General features: G+C 45.2%; 1 pseudogene across 1 annotated transcript; it reads left to right on the forward strand.

Moving 5' to 3' along the window:
* The first annotated feature begins 2,556 nt into the window (after positions 1-2,556).
* Positions 2,557-15,092, forward strand: LOC311118623 (annotated as a pseudogene). The gene is made up of 6 exons: positions 2,557-2,723; positions 6,746-7,186; positions 12,747-13,543; positions 13,796-13,847; positions 13,998-14,192; positions 15,076-15,092. The product of its transcript is annotated as an uncharacterized misc_RNA (transcript).
* Positions 15,093-25,058: the final 9,966 nt, after the last annotated feature.

The following is a 25,058-nucleotide window of genomic DNA, read 5'->3' on the forward strand; positions in this document are numbered from 1 at the left end:
TGATGGGAGCGATGCCAACGCTTGTCAGAAGCAGACTGGAAGATGTGTTGGGACTAACATCAAAGTCACACAAAGAGTTCTGTGACCATGTTATCCACGCAGTGGAAAAATACAGGAAGGTCGAACAGAAACGGACAGAGCAGGGGAGACACATTCAGAGAAAACTGACACAGATGCAGCTGGAAGAGCTGACAAGAAAGGACAACAAGAAGACAGAGGGCACCATGGCAACCTGTCGTCCAGGGAGGTCAACAACCTCCACCTCAACCAGCAAGGCCAAAAGAGCTCCTGCCACACCAGTAGTGAATGTATACACACAACAATCCCCTGGGCAGTGGCAAAACCAAAATAATGAAAACGGACCCAGAAATCAAAGGTACCGACCACAGCAGCAGACACACCAGAATGGTGGACCAAGAAGACCAGGTGTCTGCTGGAGGTGCAATCAATCAGGACATACAAGAAGGAATTGTCCTACCAAACTGTGGTGGCCTAGGCAACCACAACAATGTTCATTTCTCTACCAGAAGCCACCTCCAACATTGTTTTAGAGAATTTGGCAGTACGTCCATCCGGCCTCACAACCGCAAACCACGTGTATGGTGTTGTGTGGGCGAGTGGTTTGCTGATGTCAACATTGTGAACCGAGTGCCCCATGGTGGCGGTGGGGTTATGGTATGTGCAGGCTTAAGCTACGGACAACAAACACAATTGCATTTTATCGATGGCAATTTGAATGCACAGCGGTACCGAGATCCTGAGGCCCATTGTCATGCCATTCATCCGCCGCCATCACCTCATGTTTCAGCATGATAATGCACAGCCCAATGTCGCAAGGATCTGTACACTATTCCTGGAAGCTGAAGTCCCAGTTCTTCCATGGCCTGCATACTCACCAGACATGTCACCCATTGAGCATGTTTGGGATGCTCTGGATCGACGTGTACGACAGCGTGTTACAGTTTCCGCCAATATCCAGCAAATTCACACAGCCATTGAAGAGGAGTGGGACAACATTCCACAGGCCACAATCAACAGCCTGATCAACTCTATGTGAAGGAGATGTGTCGCATGAGGCAAATGGTGGTCACACCAGATACTGACTGGTTTTCTGATCCACGCCCATACCTTTTTTTAAGGTACACTACATGGGATCTTTTGTTTCAGCTCATGAAACATGGGACCAACACTTTACATGTTGCCTTTATATTTTTGTCCGGTATATACACTACATGATCAAAAGTATGTGGACACCTGCTCGCCGAACATATCATTCCAAAAATAATGGGCATTATGGAGTTGGTCCCCCCTTCGCTGCTATAACAGCCTCCACTCTTTTGGGAAGGCTTTCCACTAGATGTTGGAATTTTGCTTTGTGGACTTGCTTCCATTCAGCCACGAGCATTAGTGAGGTTGGGCACTGATGTTGGGCGATTAGGCCTGGCTCGCAGTCGGCTTTCCAATTAATCCCAAAGGTGTTCGATGGGGTTGAGGTCAGGGCCAGTAAAGTTCATCCACACCGATCTTGACAAACCATTTCTGTATGGACCTCGCTTTGTGCACGGGGGTATTGTCATGCTGGAACAGGAAAGGGCCTTCCCCCAAACTGTTGCCACAAAGTTGGAAGCACAGAATCGTCTAGAATGTCATTGTATGCTGTAGCGTTAGGATTTCCCTCAATTGGAACTAAGAGGCCTAGCCCGAACCATGAAAAACAGCCCCAGACCATTATTCCTCTTCCACCAAACTTTACAGTTGGCACTATGCATTTCGGGCAAGTAGCGTTCTCCAGGCGTCCGCCAAACCCAGATTCGTCCATCGGACTGGCAAACGGTGAAGCGTGATTCATCGCTCCAGAGAACGCGTTTCCACCCACCCTACGCACACTCACTAAACTCTATGTATACGCCATATGGTTAGTGCAAGATAGTCAGTGCAGATAGTTTGGGTACCATTAATTGACTCGTATTGCACATTCTATAGGTAAGGCTGTACAGTCCAACATGAATGTTCAATGTACACAATAGGTTGACTGGTGAGCTAATGTGGCTCATTTCAATGGTTTCAGAGTCCCGCAATTAGAGCTAAGACTAATATTTTTGTAAACTCTTTGGAATTGTAGTCTGTGGGTGTCACGGAGTAGGCAGACACCCCATTTCAGGGGTGCACACTCCATAGGTGAGGCTGTACAGTGCATATACGTATGACCCCAATGCAATTATGCAGTGGGATTTGATCTGTTTTTATTTACTGTTTGTCAAATTAATTATTGTATTACTGTTTTAGTTATATAACATTCCAACCTTGTTGACAATTATCTAGTCCAAATATGGCATTATTTCACTATTTGTAACCGTTTGGATCAGTTTCAATGGGGGACTTTTATTTTGAATGCGAACCGGAAATTCTACTATTGTGGCTCATCCTTATTGTGACTAGCTTCACACAGATTTAGAATTGGAGGTGACTGTTTTGATTTCGGACACTCTTTTTGTGGAGTAAGGAAAGACATACTGACTGAACTAAATAGGTTACCCAACTCCCAGTCGTCTGAAATATGTCTAAACTACAGTTGTTTCGTGTGTTTTTAAATGAGCGCTTAACGGCGGCTGCTGTGGAGGTTTTGGGGGCAGTTGAGAAAACGGTAGTGGAGTACCAGGAGGAGAATGATCGGCTACGGAGACTGCTGCGGATCACACCAGAGATACAACTATGTAAAATAGGTTAGTATTTAGATCTACTGATAGTTAGCTATAGTTCTACTGAATTAATAAACTGGTTAGTCAAAATCACAATTTCAACAATTTTTAAAATATTGTATTTAAATGTTTTACTTTTGATTATTTACCTACCTATCTGGATGGCTAGCTAGCTACTGTAGCTACTAATTGTTCTCTCCATTTTTCTATTGGTCTAGACATCAATTAAGCTTTTAGCCGCGAATGTGTAGCCTACAAGATGTAATAAACCATTGAAACAATTCTTATGTATGATTAAATAGTTGTCTGCATATTTGATTACTTATCTGAAGCTTTTGATAGAGATATAGGCCCAGACCCAGGACCTGATGGGAATAACCAGGAAGGGAACGCTGTCTCTCTCTGCACTGTGTTAGCCAAACGGATCATATTGCAGTTTTGGAAATAGGAGACTTAAGTTGGTCAACTCTGGACTCCAAAGGCAACAAGCTCACCTCCCAGAACTCCTGTACCCCTATGGGGGGACATTAAGCATATACAGTTGAAGTCGGAAGTTTACATACACCTTAGCCAAATACATTTAAACTCAGTTTTTCACAATTCCTGACATTTCATCCTAGTAAACATTCCCTGTCTTAGGTCAGTTAGGATCACCACTTTTATTTTAAGAATGTGAAATGTCAGAATAATAGTAGAGAGAATTATTTATTTCAGCTTTTATTTCTTTAATCACATTCCCAGTGGGTCAGAAGTTTACATACACTCAATTAGTATTTGGTAGCATTGCCGTTAAATTGTTTAACTTGGGTCAAACGTTTTGGGTAGCCTTCCACAAGCTTCCCACAATAAGTTGGGTGAATTCTTGCCCATTCCTCTTGACAGAGCTGGTGTAACTGAGTCAGGTTTGTAGGCCTCCTTGCTCGCACACACCTTTTCAGTTCTGCCCACACATTTTCTATAGGATCGAGGTCAGGGCTTTGTGATGGCCACTTCAATACCTTGACTTTGTTGTCCTTAAGCCATTTTGCCACAACTTTGGAAGTATGCTTGGGGTCATTGTCCATTTGGAAGACCCATTTGCGACCAAGCTTTAACTTCCTGACTGATGTCTTGAGATGTTGCTTCAATATATCCACATAATTTTCCTTCCTCATGATGCCATCTATTTTGTGAAGTGCACCAGTACCTCCTGCATCAAAGCAGCCCCACAGCATGATGCTGCCACCCCCGTGCTTCACGTTTGGGATGGTGTTCTTCGGCTTGCAAGCAACCCCCTTTTTCCTCCAAACATAACGATGGTGCAGTTGCAAACCGTAGTCTGTCTTTTTTATGGCGGTTTTGGAGCAGTGTCTTCTTCCTTGCTGAGCGGCCTTTCAGGTTATGTCGATATAGGACTCGTTTTACTGTGGATATACAGTGGGGGGAAAAAAGTATTTAGTCAGCCACCAATTGTGCAAGTTCTCCCACTTAAAAAGATGAGAGAGGCCTGTAATTTTCATCATAGGTACACGTCAACTATGACAGACAAATTGAGGAAATAAAATCCAGAAAATCACATTGTAGGATTTTTAATGAATTTATTTGCAAATTAGGGTGGAAAATAAGTATTTGGTCACCTACAAACAAGCAAGATTTCTGGCTCTCACAGACCTGTAACTTCTTCTTTAAGAGGCTCCTCTGTCCTCCACTCGTTACCTGTATTAATGGCACCTGTTTGAACTTGTTATCAGTATAAAAGACACCTGTCCACAACCTCAAACAGTCACACTCCAAACTCCACTATGGCCAAGACCAAAGAGCTGTCAAAGGACACCAGAAACAAAATTGTAGACCTGCACCAGGCTGGGAAGACTGAATCGGCAATAGGTAAGCAGCTTGGTTTGAAGAAATCAACTGTGGGAGCAATTATTAGGAAATGGAAAACATACAAGACCACTGATAATCTCCCTCGATCTGGGGCTCCACGCAAGATCTCACCCCGTGGGGTCAAAATGATCACAAGAACGGTGAGCAAAAATCCCAGAACCACACGGGGGGACCTAGTGAATGACCTGCAGAGAGCTGGGACCAAAGTAACAAAGCCTACCATCAGTAACACACTACGCCGCCAGGGACTCAAATCCTGCAGTGCCAGACGTGTCCCCCTGCTTAAGCCAGTACATGTCCAGGCCCGTCTGAAGTTTGCTATTGTGCATTTGGATGATCCAGAAGAGGATTGGGAGAATGTCATATGTTCAGATGAAACCAAAATAGAACTTTTTGGTAAAAACTCAACTCGTCGTGTTTGGAGGACAAAGAATGCTGAGTTGCATCCAAAGAACACCATACCTACTGTGAATCATGGGGGTGGAAACATCATGCTTTGGGGCTGTTTTTCTGCAAAGGGACCAGGACGACTGATCCGTGTAAAGGAAAGAATGAATGGGGCCATGTATCGTGAGATTTTGAGTGAAAACCTCCTTCCATCAGCAAGGGCATTGAAGATGAAACGTGGCTGGGTCTTTCAGCATGACAATGATCCCAAACACACCGCCCGGGCAACGAAGGAGCTTTTTTTAAGAAGCATTTCAAGGTCCTGGAGTGGCCTAGCCAGTCTCCAGATCTCAACCCCATAGAAAATCTTTGGAGGGAGTTGAAAGTCCGTGTTGCCCAGCGACAGCCCCAAAACATCACTGCTCTAGAGGAGATCTGCATGGAGGAATGGGCCAAAATACCAGCAACAGTGTGTGAAAATGTTGTGAAGACTTACAGAAAACGTTTGACCTGTGTCGTTGCCAACAAAGGGTATATAACAAAGTATTGAGAAACTTTTGTTATTGACCAAATACTTATTTTCCACCATAATTTGCAAATAAATTCATTAAAAATCCTACAATGTGATTTTGTGGAGAAAAAAAATCTCATTTTGTCTGTCATAGTTGACGTGTACCTATGTTGAAAATTACAGGCCTCTCTCATCTTTTTAAGTGGGAGAACTTGCACAATTGGTGGCTGACTAAATACTTTTTTCCCCCACTGTACACAGGGTACCAGTATCGCTATATACATGGGGTACCATTATAGCTGTATATAACTATGCTCTGACAGTTCATTATATGGACCTCCTAGAACTACTAGTAGGAATATGAGTTTTATCAATATGTGAGTTAAGTTTTGTCCTCTAAATTTGTGATTCCATTCAACACTACAGTGAATGTCAATGTTTGTATATCTGTATCAAGGCTGTATAGCTAGGTAACCTCTGGATCAAGGCTGTATAGCTAGGTAACCTCTGGATCAAGGCTGTATAGCTAGGTAACCTCTGGATCAAGGCTCTATAGCTAGGTAACCTCTGGATCAAGGCTGTATAGCTAGGTAACCTCTGGATCAAGGCTGTATAGCTAGGTAACCTCTGGATCAAGGCTGTATAGCTAGGTAACCTCTGGATCAAGGCTGTATAGCTAGGTAACCTCTGGATCAAGGCTGTATAGCTAGGTAACCTCTGGATCAAGGCTGTATAGCTAGGTAACCTCTGGATCAAGGCTGTATAGCTAGGTAACCTCTGGATCAAGGCTGTATAGCTAGGTAACCTCTGGATCAAGGCTGTATAGCTAGGTAACCTCTGGATCAAGGCTGTATAGCTAGGTAACCTCTGGATCAAGGCTGTATAACTAGGTAACCTCTGGGTCAAGGCTGTATAGCTAGGTAACCTCTGGATCAAGGCTCTATAGCTAGGTAACCTCTGGATCAAGGCTGTATAGCTAGGTAACCTCTGGATCAAGGCTGTATAGCTAGGTAACCTCTGGATCAAGGCTGTATAGCTAGGTAACCTCTGGATCAAGGCTGTATAGCTAGGTAACCTCTGGATCAAGGCTGTATAGCTAGGTAACCTCTGGATCAAGGCTGTATAGCTAGGTAACCTCTGGATCAAGGCTGTATAGCTAGGTAACCTCTGTATCAAGGCTGTATAGCTAGGTAACCTCTGGATCAAGGCTGTATAGCTAGGTAACCTCTGGATCAAGGCTGTATAGCTAGGTAACCTCTGCTCCTCCTCTCCTTCCCTCCAGACTCCCTGCAGCTCTCTGTCTCTGAAGAGGAGGTTCCCCCTGAGCAGCAGCACTGTGAGCAGGAGTGGAGCCCCAGTCTGGGGCAGGAGGACCCAGAGCCCACACAGATTAAAGAGGAACAGGAGGAACTCAGGACCAGTCAGGAGGAAGAGCAGCTTCAAGGGCTCTTTGATACCAAAGACTCTATATTCTCTCCTCCTTGTGTGAAAAGTGAATATGATCAGGAGGACCCACTTCACGTAGACATACTAGCTGAATACCCAGCTCTGAAAACATCTAAGCTACAGTCGTTTTGTGTGTTTTTAAATGAATGTTTAACGGCATCTGCTGCTGTGGAGATTTTCGGGGCAGTTGAGAAAATGGTAGCAGAGTACCAGGAGGAGAATGATCAGCTACGGAGACTGCTGCGGATCACACCGGAGATACAACTATGTAGAATAGGTTCGTATGTAGATCTACTATTATCTAACTACAGCTCCACTAAATTAATAAACTGTTTAGGCTTTGTGATCACCATTTCAAAAATGTAAGCAGTTTTGTAAAACAATTTTTACTTTTACAGTGAATGGATAATAATAGTCCTGACGTGGTAGTAGTCTTTCCCTTGCTTGGACAGCAGCTTCACATTTTTCCAATTACAAAAACCTATATGTCCCCTGCCTGTCACGAATGTTGAGTAAAATTCTATTTGAATTTAGTCTGACAATTTTCCCGGAAAGCTGGTCTTTATGTTGGCGGCAGGTAGCTTAGTGGTTAACAGCGTTGTGCCAGTAACCGAAAGGTCTCTGGTTCTAATCCCCGAGCCGACTAGGTGGAAAATCTGTCGATGTGCCCTTGAGCAAGGCACTTAACCCTAATTGCTCATGTAAGTCGCTCTGGATAAGAGTGTCTGCTAAATGACTAAAATGTAAATGTAAATGCTGCACTTCTGACTCCAGTGCTACATTGGAGTTATTCAACGTCCATTTTGATTAGCTGAGGACGATGATTTGGTCAAGTGTGATACGCTTTATCTAGAAACAATCGATGCTTGATTGCTATACGGTTTTGGAAACCTTGAACACTCAACTTAATTACCATCCAAAATAACTTTACAAATACAAAAGATACGCTTACTGTTAGCTGTTTTACCACTGAGGTGTTTTGTGTTCCCTCCTGGGTTGCCATTAACGCAGGAAGTGTCGTAGTTCAGGGAAACCTGCAACGCAAAACAACTCTGTGGTAATGTGTTAAAACAGTGCACAGTAAGTGAATCTTTTACATTAGTAAAATAATTTTGCGGCACCACAGGAGGTTGGTGGCACCTTAATTGGGGAGGATGGGCTCGTGGTAATGGCTGGAGTGGAACTCGTGGAATGGAACCAAATACCTCAAACACATGGTTTCCATGGTTTCCATTCCATTCGCTCCGTTCCGGTCATTATTATGAGCCGTCCTCCCCCTCAGCAGACTTCTGTGGTGTGGTGATATGAAAGTAAAGTTTCTAAGGTTTCCAAAACAGTTGTTATTAAAACAGCCAGTCAGCTGATTCTAGCCATTCCTTCTGGTTAGTTCTAGTCAAGCAGCTTAACATGCTGACTAGGCCGGGCGCGCATGTTGATTTTGTCCATCCACACCAGACGCGATCAGGACACGAAGGTTGAAATATCAAAATTAACTCTGAACCAACTATATTAATTTTGGGGACAGGTTGAAACACATTAAACATTCATGGACATTTTAGCTAGCTAGCTTGCTGTTGCTAGCTAATATGTGCTGGGATATAAACATTGGGTTGTTATTTTACCTGAAATGCACAAGGTCCTTTTTTCTGGATCTTTGTAGAATTTTGAGTCACACAAAATCATGTGTTCTCTACTCCGACAATTAATACACAGATAAAAGGGGAAACCTAGTTAGTTTCTAGTAATCTCTCCTTCTTCTGTGGACTTTACATGGCGGTTGGCAACCAACTTTAAGGTGCATTACCACCACCAACTGGACTGGACTGTGGACCTCAGTTCTTCTTTCAATCACCCACATGGGTATAAGTTCCTAAAAACCAATGAGGAGATGGGAGAGGAGGGACTTGCAGTGCGTCAAGCGTCACAAATAGAACCAAGTTCAATTTTAGCGCCTGGCTACGCAGACGCTGGGTGACGCGTGCGAGTAGTGGGATGTAATGATTGAATAACATGTATGTGGACATTTATTTAGCAACGATCGCGCACACAACGTGGGCTGTGTGGTCAGCACGTTAGTCTCCCATTCAGAGGACCACCACTTTCCTTTAGTTCTTATTGGTCAAGGTCACGCCAGTCAGTATTATGTTAGCCTATCAGCAGTCAGTATTCCCGGGATGTTCAGTGTAGGACACTAGCAAGAGCATACCAAAGACAGTACGGTATGACGATAGGCAGAAAGTTTTCTCACCACCAAATATGGTAGTGAGAGGAAGTCCAGTAGGGTAGCGAGAGGATGGAACTAGGTGAAACTGGGCTGACATTCTGCTAATTTTCTCACCAATGAAACATCTGATCTCAATATTTTTCTGTTCCCAAAACTAGAATCTGTTACAAACACAGTGCACTAAGTTTTGTAGACTTGACGATTTGCCAAAGTTTAAAATAAATCTTGTTTAGAAGGAGTGGAACTTCGACTTGGGGTTTGTGCACTTCACAGAGGAGGCGTTCCCTAAAGGAAATATGCAAATACATTCTACAACGCGCCAATAGGATCTCGCTACTTCGAGCTTGGCTCAGCCCCCCCTCCTTGCTTGTTCTGACCACTATGCTTCACTAGTGATGGGGGAAACTAAGCTTTCTGAAGGTCTTCCAGCCAATTGTGCCGAAAATAGGTTCATTATTCGAGGCTTTGGTCAACACAGTTTACAGTAGTGGTACCTGCTGGTCAATTTATTTTACAGCAGCCAAATTATTATCTACGACGTCCCTGTAAGGCGTTCGCTGCGGAGCCTTTTTGTCTTCTACCAAACCAATCAGGTGGTTGTTCGACGAAACGAAGCTTCAGACGTCATTGATCACGTGCTTCTGATAAAGTGATACAGGCATCAGCACACTGCTTCGAAGTACACTGCTAATGCCTCGATCACACCGACAGCGTCATTGCGTAAAATGGTCATGCATCATCAGTGTACTGCGAGCATGCGCTGACCAACTGGCAAGTGTCTTCACTGACATTTTCTGCATCTCCCTGTCTGAGTCTGTAATACCTACATGTTTCAAGCAGACCATCATAGTCCCTGTGCCTAAGAACACTAAGGTAACCTGCCTAAATGACTACCAACCCGTAGCACTGACGTCTGCAACCATGAAGTGCTTTGAAAGGCTGGTCATGGCTCACATCAACACCATTATCCCAGAAACCCTAGACCCACTCCAATTTGCATACCGCCTCAACAGATCCACAGATGATGCAATCTCTATTGCACTCCACACTGCCCTTCCCACCTGGACAAGAGGAACACCCACTTGAGAATGCTATTCATTGACTACAGCTCAGCGTTCAACACCATAGTGTCCTCAAAGCTCATCACTAAGCTAAGGATCCTGGGACTAAACATCTCCCTCTGCAACTGGATCCTGGACTTCTTGACAGGCCGCCCCCAGTTGGTAAGGGTAGGTAACAACACATCTGCCACGCTGATCCTCAACACAGGGGCCCCTCAGGGGTGCTTGCTCAGTCCCCTCCTGTACTCCCTGTTCACCCATGACTGCATGGCCAGGCACGACTCCAACAACATCATTAAGTTTGCTGACGACACAACAGTGGTAGGCCTGATCACCGACAACGATGAGACAGCCTATAGGGAGGAGGTCAGAGACCTGGCCGTGTGGTGCCAGGATAACAACCTCTCACTCAACGTGATCAAGACAAAGGAGATGATTGTGGACTACAGGAAAGAAAAGAGGATGACAAAGCCTATTCCCCCTCAGGAGACAGAAAATATTTGGCATGGGTCCTCAGATCCTCAAAAGGTTCTACAGCTGCACCATTGAGAGCATCCTGACTGGTTGCATCACCGCCTGGTATGGCAACTGCTCGGCCTCCGACCGCAAGGCACTACAGAGGGTAGTGCATACGGCCCAGTACATCACTGGGGCCAAGCTTCCTGCCATTCAGGACCTCTATACCAGGCGGTGTCAGAGGAAGGCCCTCAAAATTGTCAAAGACTCCAGCTACCCTAGTCATAGACTGTTCTCTCTGCTACCGCACGGCAAGCGGTACCGGAGCGCCTACTAGGTCCAAAAGGCTTCTCAACAGCTTCTACCCCCAAGCCATAAGCCTCCTGAACATTTATGCATAGTCACTTTAACTCAACCCACATGTACATATTACCTCAATGACCTCGACTAGCCGGTGCCCCCGCACATTGACTCTGTACCGGTACCCCCTGTATATAGCCTCCCTACTGTTATTTTACTGCTGCTCTTTAATTATTTTATATTTTTGACTTATCTATTTTTGACTTATTATATTATATATATATTATTATACTAACACTTATGGATCTGATTTCCTGGTATTTTTACAGTCTTTCATGTCCAACAATGAATTTGCACAAAAAACTTGGAGGTCAATTAAAACCACCTGCGGGCCAAATTTGACCCGTGGGCCGCCAGTTGGTGAACCATGATTTAGTACAACCACTAGCAACAATTTAAGACTACTTGCTAAAAACTGGACCAAAGCTATTGTACTGACACATAATGGATGAATATGCGGACGATAGAGTAAAGACGCGCTTCCCCTCTGCTTCTCCGCATTCTCAAAACAACGCGCTCTGTGTAGCAAGTAGAACGTCACATTGACACGATGTTGCTGGCAAAGCAACGCGCAGCTTATAGTGGAGCTAAAGCGTTAGCTAGCTCACACACCTCAGCTAGCGTTAGTGTTAGCATTTGCATTAAGAATGAATGGGCATTTAGCATGCTAGTTAGAGATGCTAGCCTTTTTAGCATTAGTCATTTTGTGGCGCTGCTAGGCTATTTCTATTGGTGTAAATCGCTCATACATATGCTGTTTATGTTATGTAGATGTACCTACACTCTTGTACTGTTCATTTAGTACATTTCCCTACGTTTAGCATGTCTGCAAGCCCATTAGCCTGTTTGGTCCATTGGAATGTGACTAGGCCTATGCCTGTTGAATTGTATAGCAGGTACTTTACCTGTGCAGCCTTGTACAGTGTTTTTATGGGGGGCATAAAATATAGCAACGCTATAATCTAAGTTTTAATGTCAGTTCTCACTGGATAGGATTCTCAGTTATCTGAACCAAGAGTGGGCAGATGTGTGTGAATCTGGACATCTCCTTCAATTAAACCCCCCCTTAACCTGGACATCTCCTTCAATTAAACCCCCCCTTAACCTGGACATCTCCTTCAATTAACCCCCCCTTAACCTGGACATCTCCTTCAATTAAACCCCCCCTTAACCTGGACATCTCCTTCAATTAAACCCCCCCTTAACCTGGACATCTCCTTCAATTAAACCCCCCTTAACCTGGACATCTCCTTCAATTAAACCCCCCTTAACCTGGACATCTCCTTCAATTAAACCCCCCCTTAACCTGGACATCTCCTTCAATTAAACCCCCCCTTAACCTGGACATCTCCTTCAATTAAACCCCCCCTTAACCTGGACATCTCCTTCAATTAAACCCCCCGTTAACCTGGACATCTCCTTCAATTAAACCCCCCCTTAACCTGGACATCTCCTTCAATTAAACCCCCCGTTAACCTGGACATCTCCTTCAATTAAACCCCCCCTTAACCTGGACATCTCCTTCCATTAAACCCCCCCTTAACCTGGACATCTCCTCATCGTTGTTCTGATCAGACATTCTGTAATGCTACCGGCCCTAAGCTTAACCTAAGGTTCTTATGCTAAGAAAGCAAATTTAAATTGAAAGTCATAGAGATCTGTAATTCATGAGTGATTCCAAATGTAAATGTAATTCTGTAATAGATAACCTCTGCTCCTCCACTCCTTCCCTCCAGACTCCCTGCAGTTCTCTCTCTCTGTTTCTGAAGAGGAGGTTCCCCCTGAGCAGCAGCACTGTGAGCAGGAGTGGAGTCCCAGTCTGGGGCAGGAGGACCCAGAGCCCACACAGATTAAAGAGGAGCAGGAGGAACTCAGGACCAGTCAGGAGGAAGAGCAGCTTCAAGGGCTGGAGACTGATATCATAGAGTTCAATTTCACTCGTCCTTGTGTGAAAAGTGAATGTGATCTGGAGGACCCACTTCGGTCCTTGACTCTTCCCCAAACCCAGACTGTGGAGAACAGAGAGAGTGACTCTAAACCAGTGGATCTCAAACCTTTTGGCACTGTGACCCCCCTAAAGGGTCTTGACATTCCCTGTGACCCTCCAGATAATCAGAACAATGCCTCCAGCCACAGCTCAGCCGTAAGCAGCGACCCAGTAGGACTTGACAGCAACCCACCATTGGATCCCAGCCCACTATTGGAGAAACACCGTTCCAAACCCAGCACCACGTCTAGAAAAACTCACCACTGCTGTGACTGTGGTGAAACGTTTTCTCTGAAAGATGACCTACAGAGGCATGTGACTCTCCCCAAGAAGAGACCCAGTGAATGTAGATTCTGCAAGAAACGCTACATCTCCACCTGTAAACTGAAGGCCCATGTCAGACTCTGTCACAGTGGGAAACCCTGCACCTGCCCTGTTTGTGGAAATACCTTCAAATACAAAGGCCATCTGTCCAGGCACATGAGGATTCACACAGGAGAGAAACCATTTAGCTGTGGCGACTGTGGGAAAAGCTTCAGTCAGAAGGGGGACCTAATCGAACATGTACTGACTCACACAGGAGAGAAATCATTTATCTGTGGTGACTGTGGGAAAAGCTTCAATAAGAAGGGACACCTTTCTGTTCATAAACTGACTCATACAGGTGAGAAACCTTTTAGCTGTGGTGACTGTGGGAAAAGCTTCAGTCAGAAGGGGAACCTAAGCATTCATAAACTGACTCACATAGGAGAGAAACCTTTTAGCTGTGGAGACTGCGGGAAAAGCTTTGGGCTCAAGCGGCACCTAACCATGCATAAACTGACTCACACAGGAGAGAAACCATTTAGCTGTGGAGACTGTGGGAAAAGCTTCAATCGCAAGGAGATCTTAACCATGCATATACGGACTCACACAGGTGAGAAACCATTTATCTGTGGTGACTGTGGGAAAAGCTTCAGGCATAAAGGGTCCCTCAAGATACATATGTTGTCTCACACAGGAGAGAAACTATTTAGCTGTGGTGACTGTGGGAAAAGCTTCAATCAAAGGGGGAACCTAAATATGCATATACGGACTCACACCAGAGATAATTCATTTAGCTGTGGAGAGTGTGGGAAAAGCTTCAGTCAGAGGGGGAACTTAACCACGCATTTACAAACTCACACCAGAGATAATTCATTTCGCTGTGGAGACTGTGGGGAAAGCTTCAATGAGAAGGGGCACCTAACTGAACATATACAGACTCACACAGGAGAGAAACCATACAGGTGTGGTGACTGTGGGAAAAGCTTCAGTCAGAAGGCGGACCTAAGGAGGCATATACTGATTCACACAGGAGAGAAACCACATGGCTGCTCAGTCTGTGGTAAAAGATTCACTCAGAAGTCTCATCTGCTGAGGCATGTGGATAATATCCACAAAGGAAGAAAACTGAAAGAGTAAAGAAAATTAAGTCAAAGAGATTGTCTGGGAATTAAATTATAATGGCAATAGGAAAAATAAACATATCAAATACTTAGTGATAGATGAATTTGTATGTTTAATGTAATGACTAAAATATTCCACCCCGATACGGTATAGCTGTGTAAGAGTTATAAGACAATAAAACATTCCAACAGGGAAGGGGACCTGGAAACAGTTAACATAAACATTCCAATAGGGAAGGGGACCTGGAAACAGTTAAACATAAACATTCCAATAGGGAAGGGGACCTGGAAACAGTTAAACATAAACATTCCAATAGGGAAGGGGACCTGGAAACAGTTAAACATAAACATTCCAACAGGGAAGGGGACCTGGAAACAGTTAAACATAAACATTCCAACAGGGAAGGGGACCTGGAAACAGTTAAACATAAACATTCCAATAGGGAAGGGGACCTGGAAACAGTTAAACATAAACATTCCAATAGGGAAGGGGACCTGGAAACAGTTAAACATAAACATTCCAACAGGGAAGGAGATCTAGAAACTGCTAAACTTAAACATTCTATACTGTGGAAAGTCACAGGCCACCTAAAGGTGGGCGGAGCATGGTCCTTTGTGTGAACGCATATAAAAAGACTGTGTTCTTTTTAGCGGGAGAGCTCTCATGAATAAAATACTGATCTATTGCAGACTGGGACATTGTTGAATTCTTTATTAACCAGAGCCTTTACAACCTCTGGGAATTATTCAAAGCTTGAGTGATAGTTGAGTTCAACCACTGAGATAGCACAATTCTCGTGACACTTAGGGATGCTTAATGAGTGACAACAAACAACAGATATATAAAGGTAACTTTATTCCATTACTCAACAATATGAAAGCAGATCTAATTAAATGGAACAATCTTCCCATAAATCTTACAGGTGGAATAAACCTCTTCAGAATGGCATGGCTCCCAAAGTTGTTGTATTTATTCCCGGTAATACCAATTACCCCAGAAGACATTCTTCAAACAAGTATACTCGGTCATAAGATTGTATATGGGCAAACAGAATAAAAACGACAGTTTTACATCTTCCTATGTCTGAGGGTGGTTTTACCTTCCAGACTTGGAATTATATCAACTCGCTACCCAAGGCTTTTGCTTGCGACATACAGTTGAAGTCGTAAGTTTACATACACTTAGGTTGGAGTCATTAAAACTCTTTTTTCCAACCACTCCACAAATGTCTTATTAACAAACTATAGTTCTGGCAAGTCGGTTAGGACATCTACTTTGTGCATGACACAAGTAATTTTTCCAACAATTGTTAACAGACAGATTATTTCACTTATAATTCACTGTATCACAATTCCAGTGGGTCAGAAGTTTACATACACTAAGTTGACTGTGCCTTTAAACAGCTTGGGAAATTCCAGGAAATGATGTCATGGCTTTAGAAGCTTCTGATAGGCTAATTGACATCATTTTAGTCAATTGGAGGTGTACCTGTGGATGTATTTCAAGGCCTACCTTCAAACGCAGTGCCTCTTTGCTTGACATCATGGGAAAATCAAAAGAAATCAGCCAAGACCTCAGAAAAAGAATTGTAGACCTCCACAAGTCTGGTTCATACCGCTCAGGAAGGAGACGCGTTCTGTCTCCTAGAGATGAACGTACTTTGGTGCGAAAAGTGCAAATCAATCCCAGAACAACAGCAAAGGACCTTGTGAAGATGCTGGAGGAAACAGGTACAAAAGTATCTATATCCACAGTAAAACAAGTCCTATTTCGACATAACCTGAAAGGCCGCTCAGCAAGGAAGAAGCCACTACTCCAAAACCGCCATAAGAAATCCAGACTACGGTTTGCAACTGCACATGGGGACAAAGATCTTACTTTTTGGAGAAATGTCCTCTGGTCTGATGAAACAAAAATTGAACTGTTTGGCCATAATGACCATCGTTATGTTTGGAGGAAAAAGGGGGTCCTTGCATGCCGAAGAACACCATCCCAACCGTGAAGCACGGGGGTTGCAGCATCATGTTGTGGGGGTGCTTTACTGCAGGAGGGACTGGTGCACTTCACAAAATAGAAGGCATCATGAGGAAGGAAAATTATATGGATATATTGAAGAAACATCTCAAGACATCAGTCAGGAAGTTAAAGCTTGGTCGCAAATGGGTCTTCCAAATGGACAATGACCCCAAGCATACTTCCAAAGTTGTGGCAAAATGGCTTAAGGACAACAAAGTCAAGGTATTGGAGTGGCCATCACAAAGCCTGACCTCAATCCTATAGAAAATGTGTGGGCAGAACTGAAAAAGCGTGTGCGAGCAAGGAGGGCTACAAACCTGACTCAGTTACACCAGCTATGTCAGGAGAAATGGGCCAAAATTCACCCAACTTATTGTGGGACGCTTGTGGAAGGCTACCCAAAACGTTTGACCCAAGTTAAACAATTTAAAGGCAATGCTACCAAATACTAATTGAGTGTATGTAAACTTCTGACCCACTGGGAATGTGATGAAAGAAATAAAAGCTGAAATAAATCATTCTCTCTACTATTATTCTGACATTTCACATTCTTAAAATAAAGTGGTGATCCTAACTGACCTAAGACAGGGAATTCTTACTAGGATTAAATGTCAGGAATTGTGAAATATTGAGTTTAAATGTATTTGGCTAAGGTGTACGTAAACTTCCGACTTCAACTGTATAGTTAAATCTTTTGGACATCAGCGCAACCTTGAGGGAATCTTTGAGTCAGAAAAGGATGTTCATATGATAGGGAAGATCTCCAAAACCTTGCAGACGACATATCCAACTGACAATCTCTTAGAATAAAATATCAACTATTGGAACCAAGACTTAAAAAGAACTGATGTTGGCACAAGATGGAGGGAATGTTGGCGCATAACTAACGAAATTACAGTTAACAAAAATGTACACTTAATCCAGTATAAACTAATGTATAGAATGTATTATACAAGAGACAAAATGCACTAATTCTACAGCACAAATGCAGTCATGTCTTAAGTGTTAAACTAATAATGACTCAATAAGCTATGCTTTCTGGGAACGCTATAAAGTTATGGGCGGAGTTAGAAAGTTGGATGTCAGAAGTATTACAATGTAAATGTACCTTTTAATCCGTCTGTCTGCATATTTCAAGACATGGCATATGGGGGTGTAGTGAGATACCCAATGGGCTGGAAGATTCTCTTCTCGTCGCTCATCTTGAAAAAACCTATGCTAAAAACTTGGAAATCACCATGCAGGTGACCATGCAGGCACTAGGGATGGAGGTGTGACCATGCAGGCACTAGGGATGGAGGTGTGACCATGCGGGCGCTAGGGATGGAGGTGTGACCATGCAGGCACTAGGGATGGAGGTGTGACCATGCAGGCACTAGGGATGGAGGTGTGACCATGCAGGCACTAGGGATGGAGGTGTGACCATGCAGGCACTAGGGATGGAGGTGTGACCATGCAGGCACTAGGGATGGAGGTGTGACCATGCAGGCACTAGGGATGGAGGTGTGACCATGCAGGCACTAGGGATGGAGGTGTGACCATGCAGGCACTAGGGATGGAGGTGTGACCATGCAGGCACTAGGGATGGAGGTGTGACCACGCAGGCACTAGGGATGGAGGTGTGACCATGCAGGCACTAGGGATGGAGGTGTGACCATGCAGGCACTAGGGATGGAGGTGTGACCACGCAGGCACTAGGGATGGAGGTGTGACCACGCAGGCACTAGGGATGGAGGTGTGACCATGCAGGCACTAGGGATGGAGGTGTGACCATGCAGGCACTAGGGATGGAGGTGTGACCATGCAGGCACTAGGGATGGAGGTGTGACCACGCAGGCACTAGGGATGGAGGTGTGACCATGCGGGTCTGGGCAGAGGAGATGTAGTCATTGTCTATGTGTGTCTGTCAGTGGTTGTTTGTATGTTTAAGTTTGTATCTGGAGTTTAAAAAATAATAATAACGTTGGTCAGGTAAGTGAATAACAAGGCAGGATGTGGACAAATCTCTTAGGAAGCAACAGCGATATGGCCCTCATCAAATATGCAGACGACATGGCTCTGGTTGCTTGCCTGGAGGACAAGGCCATCTCAAGCTACTCCCAGTCCATTTACTGCCTCTTGACGTGGTTTGACAATATCTTAGGAGCTCAGTCGGGGTCTCAACTTACTATTGAAAGTAAGAATAGTAGAATACACCAGGTGCAATTTAGACATTTGGTTGTGAGTCAGCAGTTCTTTTTTCTTATGTCAGTCACTGACAGTCAATCAATTAGCGATGTCAGCTAACAATTTTTAGATTGGAAGTTAGTCTAGCCAGCTATGTAAACTTAGTAGTAATCATGGCTGAATACCGACCGGGCAGGAGACGTGCCCAGGGGCCCTGACCTCTAGGGGCCCTGACCTCTAGGGGGCCCTGACCTCTAGGGGCCCTGACCTCTAGGGGGCCCTGACCTCTAGGGGCCCTGACCTCCAGGGGGCCCTGACCTCCAGGGGCCCTGACCTCTAGGGGGCCCTGACCTCTAGGGGCCCTGACCTCTAGGGGGCCCTGACCTCTAGGGGCCCTGACCTCCAGGGGGCCCCCATTGATTTTGTTAGTCATTCTCACTCAGATATAATATTAACATGGAATAAGTCATTACTAAATGTGTAGAATAGCAGGAAATTAACTTTAAAACATAATTTACATTTCTCTTCACCATCGGGGGGGCGGGGGGGCTAGAGCCGGTCCTGGATTTACTTTTGTAAAACACATTCATTTCGTTTACTTAGTAGTAATCATGGCCGAATACCGACCGATAAGTGCGTTTTGTTTAGGTGCAAACTCTGTTTTAAGTGAACTACAGTGTTTTTCCAGCCCCAATTCAATAATATTCTTTATAATATCTCTTGATAACTGCATTCTCTGGTTTAGTGTACGCTGTCACATCAGTCCCAAGCCGTAGCAGCTGTCAGGAGTCACTGATCTTACAATGTGTTTTCTGGATTTTTATTAAGTGATCATTCTATATCACCACCCTGTTACTTATTATAACTATTTCCCCTCATTGTAGTTATCCATTTCCATTATCACTGGTCTGTACCTTACTAAAACCCTGTAGAAAAGTCTGTCCTGCTCCCCTCCTCTCTACCCAACTTCCCCTCCCAGTCCCTTAAGTGGTCATGGGTAACTGCATATGGAGGACCAAACCTGCTGTAATTAGAATTAAATAAATAAATGCACACATAAATAGGAAATTGGAGATAAAATCTATGATATGACGCATCATAAAAAACAAAAAGAAGAACAGATGGAACATTGCTTGAAACAGGTGAACAGTTTTGGAACACTGAGCCATTGACTGCCTGCCTGAACCAGGTGGCTGTTACAAGTGGGTTGCTTTTGACAATAAGGCACCGGACTACAGCCATATATACTGAACAAAAATATAAATGCAACATCTAAAGTGTTGTTCCATGTTTCATGCGCTGAAATAAAAGATCCCAGAAATGTTCCATACACACAAAAAGCTTATTTCTCTCAAATGTTGTTTACATCCCTGTTAGTGAGCATTTCTCCTTGTCAGTATAATCCATCCACTTGACAGGTGTGGCATATCAAGAAGCTGATTAAACAGCATGTGCCAAGTGGGCTGGCCTATACCCACCCAGGCCCACCCATCACTGCACCCCTGCCCAGTCATGTGAAAATCCATAGATTTTATTTCAATTGACTTGATTTCGTATGTGTTATGGCTTTACACCCACTGCTATATTGTGGATAAAGAGTTACCTGTCTAACGGAACACAGAGGGTGTTTTTTTAATGGAAGCCTCTCCAACATAATCCAGGTAGAATCAGTTCATTCAGCCTCATTTACTGCCTTAAAAAAAATAAACTGATATGGCTGACTTGCTTAAACAAATGTGGTTTCTACTTAAACCCAGACATTTTCTGGCCCATGGAGACAGGCCAGTACATCAGGAGACATGGAGGAGGCCGTAGGATGGCAACAACCCAGCAGCAGGACTGCTACCTCTGCCTTTGTGCAAGGAGGAGCAGGAGGAGCACTGCCAGAGCCCTGCAACATGACCTCCAGCAGGCCACAAATGTGCATGTGTCTGCTCAAACGGTCAGAAACAGACTCCATGAGGGTGGTATGAGGGCCCGACGTCCACAGGTGGGGGTTGTGCTTACAGCCCAACACCGTGCAGGACGTTTGGCATTTGCCAGAGAACACCAAGATTGGCAAATTCGCTACTGGCGCCCTGTGCTCTTCAAAGATGAAAGCTGGTTCACACTGAGCACGTGACAGACGTGACAGAGTCTGGAGACGCCGTGGAGAACGTTCTGCTGCCTGCAACATCCTCCAGCATGACCGGTTTGGCGGTGGGTCAGTCATGGTGTGGGATGGCATTTATTTGGGGGGCCGCACAGCCCTCCATGTGCTCGCCAGAGGTAGCCTGACTGCCATTAGGTACCGAGATGAGATCCTCAGACCCCTTGTGAGACCATATGCTGGTGCGGTTGGCCATGGGTTCCTCCTAATGCAAGACAATGCTAGACCTCATGTGGCTGGAGTGTGTCAGCAGTTCCTGCAAGAGGAAGGCATTGATGCTATGGACCGCCCGTTCCCCAGACCTGAATCCAATTGAGCACATCTGGGACATCATGTCTCGCTCCATCCACCAACGCCACGTTGCACCACAGACTGTCCAGGAGTTGGCAGATGCTTTAGTCCAGGTCTGGGAGGAGATCCCTCAGGAGACCATCCGCCACCTCATCAGGAGCATGCCCAGGCGTTGTAGGGAGGTCATACAGGCACGTGGAGGCCACACACACTACTGAGCCTCATTTTGACTTGTTTTAAGGACATTACATCAAAGTTGGATCAGCCTGTAGTGTGGTTTTCCACTTTAATTTTGAGGGTGACTCCAAATCCAGACCAGATGGGTTGATAAATTTGATTTCCATTGATAATTTTTGTGTGATTTTGTTGTCAGCACATTCAACTATGTAAAGAAAAAAGTATTTCATAAGATTATTTCATTCATTCAGATCTAGGAAGCAAAAAAGAGATCATGTTTGTATGCAGCTTTATTAACTCAATTATTATTGTATTTCTTACATTGTTTGCAAACGGATATTTGACACGTATTAATGCCAAAATAACATGCAAAACAGGCAACCATTTGTTTTGTTTATTTCTTTTGCTAAACAGGTGGGGCTCAAATCCCCACCTGCCCTGAATAATGGGTTGGCACTGGCCAGGAGGAAATTAAATTGACATAACAACAGTCTGGTTGTCTCTCAGTTCATACGCTTCCTCACTCTACTGGAGGTCTCACTAGAGGATGGCACTGAGCCAGAAGAGGCAGCCTCAGGTGATCCAGGAGTTCCAGAGCGATGCACCCGGCAACCCATTGATTATGCTGCTGTCACTCAAAGCCGGAGGGGTGGGGCTAAACCTTCAACTGGAACCCAGCAACAGAGGACCAGCGACCCAGCCTGGAACCCAGCAACAGAGGACCAGCGACCCAGCCTGGAACCCAGCAACAGAGTACCAGCGACCCAGCCTGGAACCCAGCAACAGAGGACCAGCGACCCAGCCTGGAACCCAGCAACAGAGGACCAGCGACCCAGCCTGGAACCCAGTAACAGAGGACCAGCGACCCAGCCTGGAACCCAGCAACAGAGGACCAGCCACCCAGCCTGGAACCCAGTAACAGAGGACCAGTGACCCAGCCTGGATCCCAGCAACAGAGGACCAGTGACCCAGCCTGGAACCCAGCAACAGAGGACCAGTGACCCAGCCTGGAACCCAGCAACAGAGGACCAGTGACCAAGCCTGGAACCCAGCAACAGAGGACCAGTGACCCAGCCTGGAACCCAGCAACAGAGGACCAGTGACCAAGCCTGGAACCCAGCAACAGAGGACCAGTGACCCAGCCTGGAACCCAGCAACAGAGGACCAGCGACCCAGCCTGGAACCCAGCAACAGAGGACCAGTGACCCAGCCTGGAACCCAGCAACAGAGGACCAGTGACCCAGCCTGGAACCCAGCAACAGAGGACCAGCGACCCAGCCTGGATCCCAGCAACAGAGGACCAGCGACCCAGCCTGGAACCCAACAACAGAGGACCAATGTGTGGACCGCTGTCACCACCTCGGCCAGAAGAGAGACGTTGTCATCACTAAGTTCATAGTGAACGACGCCGTAGAGGAGAACATGGTGAGGATTCAGAGGCAGAAGCAGGATCTGGTGGAGAAGGCTTTCGGCCTCCCCAACGAGAGCAAGACCTTACGCATAGATGATATCTGAGCCTCTTATGGAGCTCTAGACGTCTGACTGTTCTCACTGCTCTTTTGTTCTTTAATATCCTTTACGTTTAGAGGGAATGTTTTCCCATTTGTGGAACCAAACATACAGACACACACATAACTACGCCCATCTTTTAGAGCAGATGTTTCTAAAAATGTGTATGTGGGAATAAAGTTTGTGACAAACCCCCCAAAAACAGGGGAAAAGTCATGACATTCTTCTGGGAATCACCAGGGACCTCACAATACCATATCATCATACTTAGGTGCCGATACGATATGTATTGCTATACGATATATATTGCGATTCAATGCTGTGATTTGATGTTCCAAACATATTGCTCACCATATGTCTGCTGCAGAGAGACAAGAGAGAGCTTGAGAAAACAAGTTTTGATCAGCCATGGAAATGGAAGAAATATCACACAGTAAAAAGGCCTCTCTCATTACTTATTTCTGGCTTTCATTATTGTCATGTTGCCATGCCAAGCTAGAATTTGTACATTCTATTGTCAGAAATGTGTAGAAGTGTAGAAAAAGAGGTATGTGAAGAGGGGTAGGGTTCTTTAAGATTCAGATTAGGCATAGATGATTGTAATGTCCAACTGGTTTAGTCATGATTCAGAACACTGACATAATAACATCATGACAGCCCTCCAAGTCAACACCTACGGTACCTCCTGTACACAGCAGGAGGTTAGTGGCACCTTAATTTGGGAGGACTGGCTCGTGGTAACGGCTAGAGCGGAACTAGTGGAATGGTATCAAATACATTAAACACGTGGTTTCCGTGTGTTTTATGCCATTCCATATGCTCCGTTCCAGCCATTATTATAAGCCGTCCTCCACTCAGCAGACTCCACTGCTCCTGTATATTCCACATTCCATTCTGTTTGGGGCTGTACTTTGTTAGATGAATTTCTCACATTGATTTAATGATCGTCCTACATGATATGTTTGGATGCAGTTGACATGCTATATGTGCTTCGGCATGATGTATTGTCGTCTCTACCTTCTTGCCCTTTGTAATGTTGTCTGTTGCCCAATAATGTTTGTACCATGGTTTGTGCTGCTGCCATGTTGTGTTGCTGTCATGTTGTGTTGCTGCCATGTTGTGTTGCTGCCATGTTGTGTTGCTGCCATGTTGTGCTGCTGCCATGTTGTGTTGCTGTCATGTTGTGTTGCTGCCATGTTGTGTTGCTGCCATGTTGTGCTGCTGCCATGTTGTGCTGCTGCCATGTTGTGTTGCTGTCATGTTGTGTTGCTGCCATGTTGTGTTGCTGCCATGTTGTGTTGCTGTCATGTTGTGTTGCTGCCATGTTGTGTTGCTGCCATGTTGTGTTGCTGCCATGTTGTGCTGCTGCCATGTTGTGTTGCTGCCATGTTGTGCTGCTGCCATGTTGTGTTGCTGTCATGTTGTGTTGCTGCCATGTTGTGTTGCTGTCATGTTGTGTTGCTGCCATGTTGTGTTGCTGTCATGTTGTGTTGCTGCCATGTTGTGCTGCTGCCATGTTTTGCTGCTGCCATGTTGTGCTGCTGCCATGTTGTGTTGCTGCCATGTTGTGTTGCTGCCATGTTGTGCTGCTGCCATGTTGTGCTGCTGCCATGTTGTGCTGCTGCCATGTTGTGTTGCTGTCATGTTGTGTTGCTGCCATGTTGTGCTGCTGCCATGTTGTGTTGCTGTCATGTTGTGTTGCTGCCATGTTGTGTTGCTGCCATGTTGTGTTGCTGTCATGTTGTGTTGCTGCCATGTTGTGTTGCTGCCATGTTGTGTTGCTGCCATGTTGTGCTGCTGCCATGTTGTGCTGCTGCCATGTTGTGTTGCTGCCATGTTGTGCTGCTGTCATGTTGTGTTGCTGCCATGTTGTGTTGCTGCCATGTTGTGTTGCTGCCATGTTGTGTTGCTGCCATGTTGTGCTGCTGCCATGTTGTGTTGCTGTCATGTTGTGTTGCTGCCATGTTGTGTTGCTGTCATGTTGTGTTGCTGCCATGTTGTGTTGCTGCCATGTTGTGTTGCTGTCATGTTGTGTTGCTGCCATGTTGTGTTGCTGCCATGTTGTGTTGCTGCCATGTTGTGCTGCTGCCATGTTGTGCTGCTGCCATGTTGTGCTGCTGCCATGTTGTGTTGCTGTCATGTTGTGTTGCTGCCATGTTGTGCTGCTGCCATGTTGTGTTGCTGTCATGTTGTGTTGCTGCCATGTTGTGTTGCTGCCATGTTGTGTTGCTGTCATGTTGTGTTGCTGCCATGTTGTGTTGCTGCCATGTTGTGTTGCTGCCATGTTGTGCTGCTGCCATGTTGTGCTGCTGCCATGTTGTGTTG

The sequence above is a fragment of the Coregonus lavaretus genome (genome assembly GCF_964263955.1).
Source record: "Coregonus lavaretus genome assembly, contig: HAP1_SCAFFOLD_573, whole genome shotgun sequence".
Lineage (NCBI taxonomy): Eukaryota > Metazoa > Chordata > Actinopteri > Salmoniformes > Salmonidae > Coregonus > Coregonus lavaretus.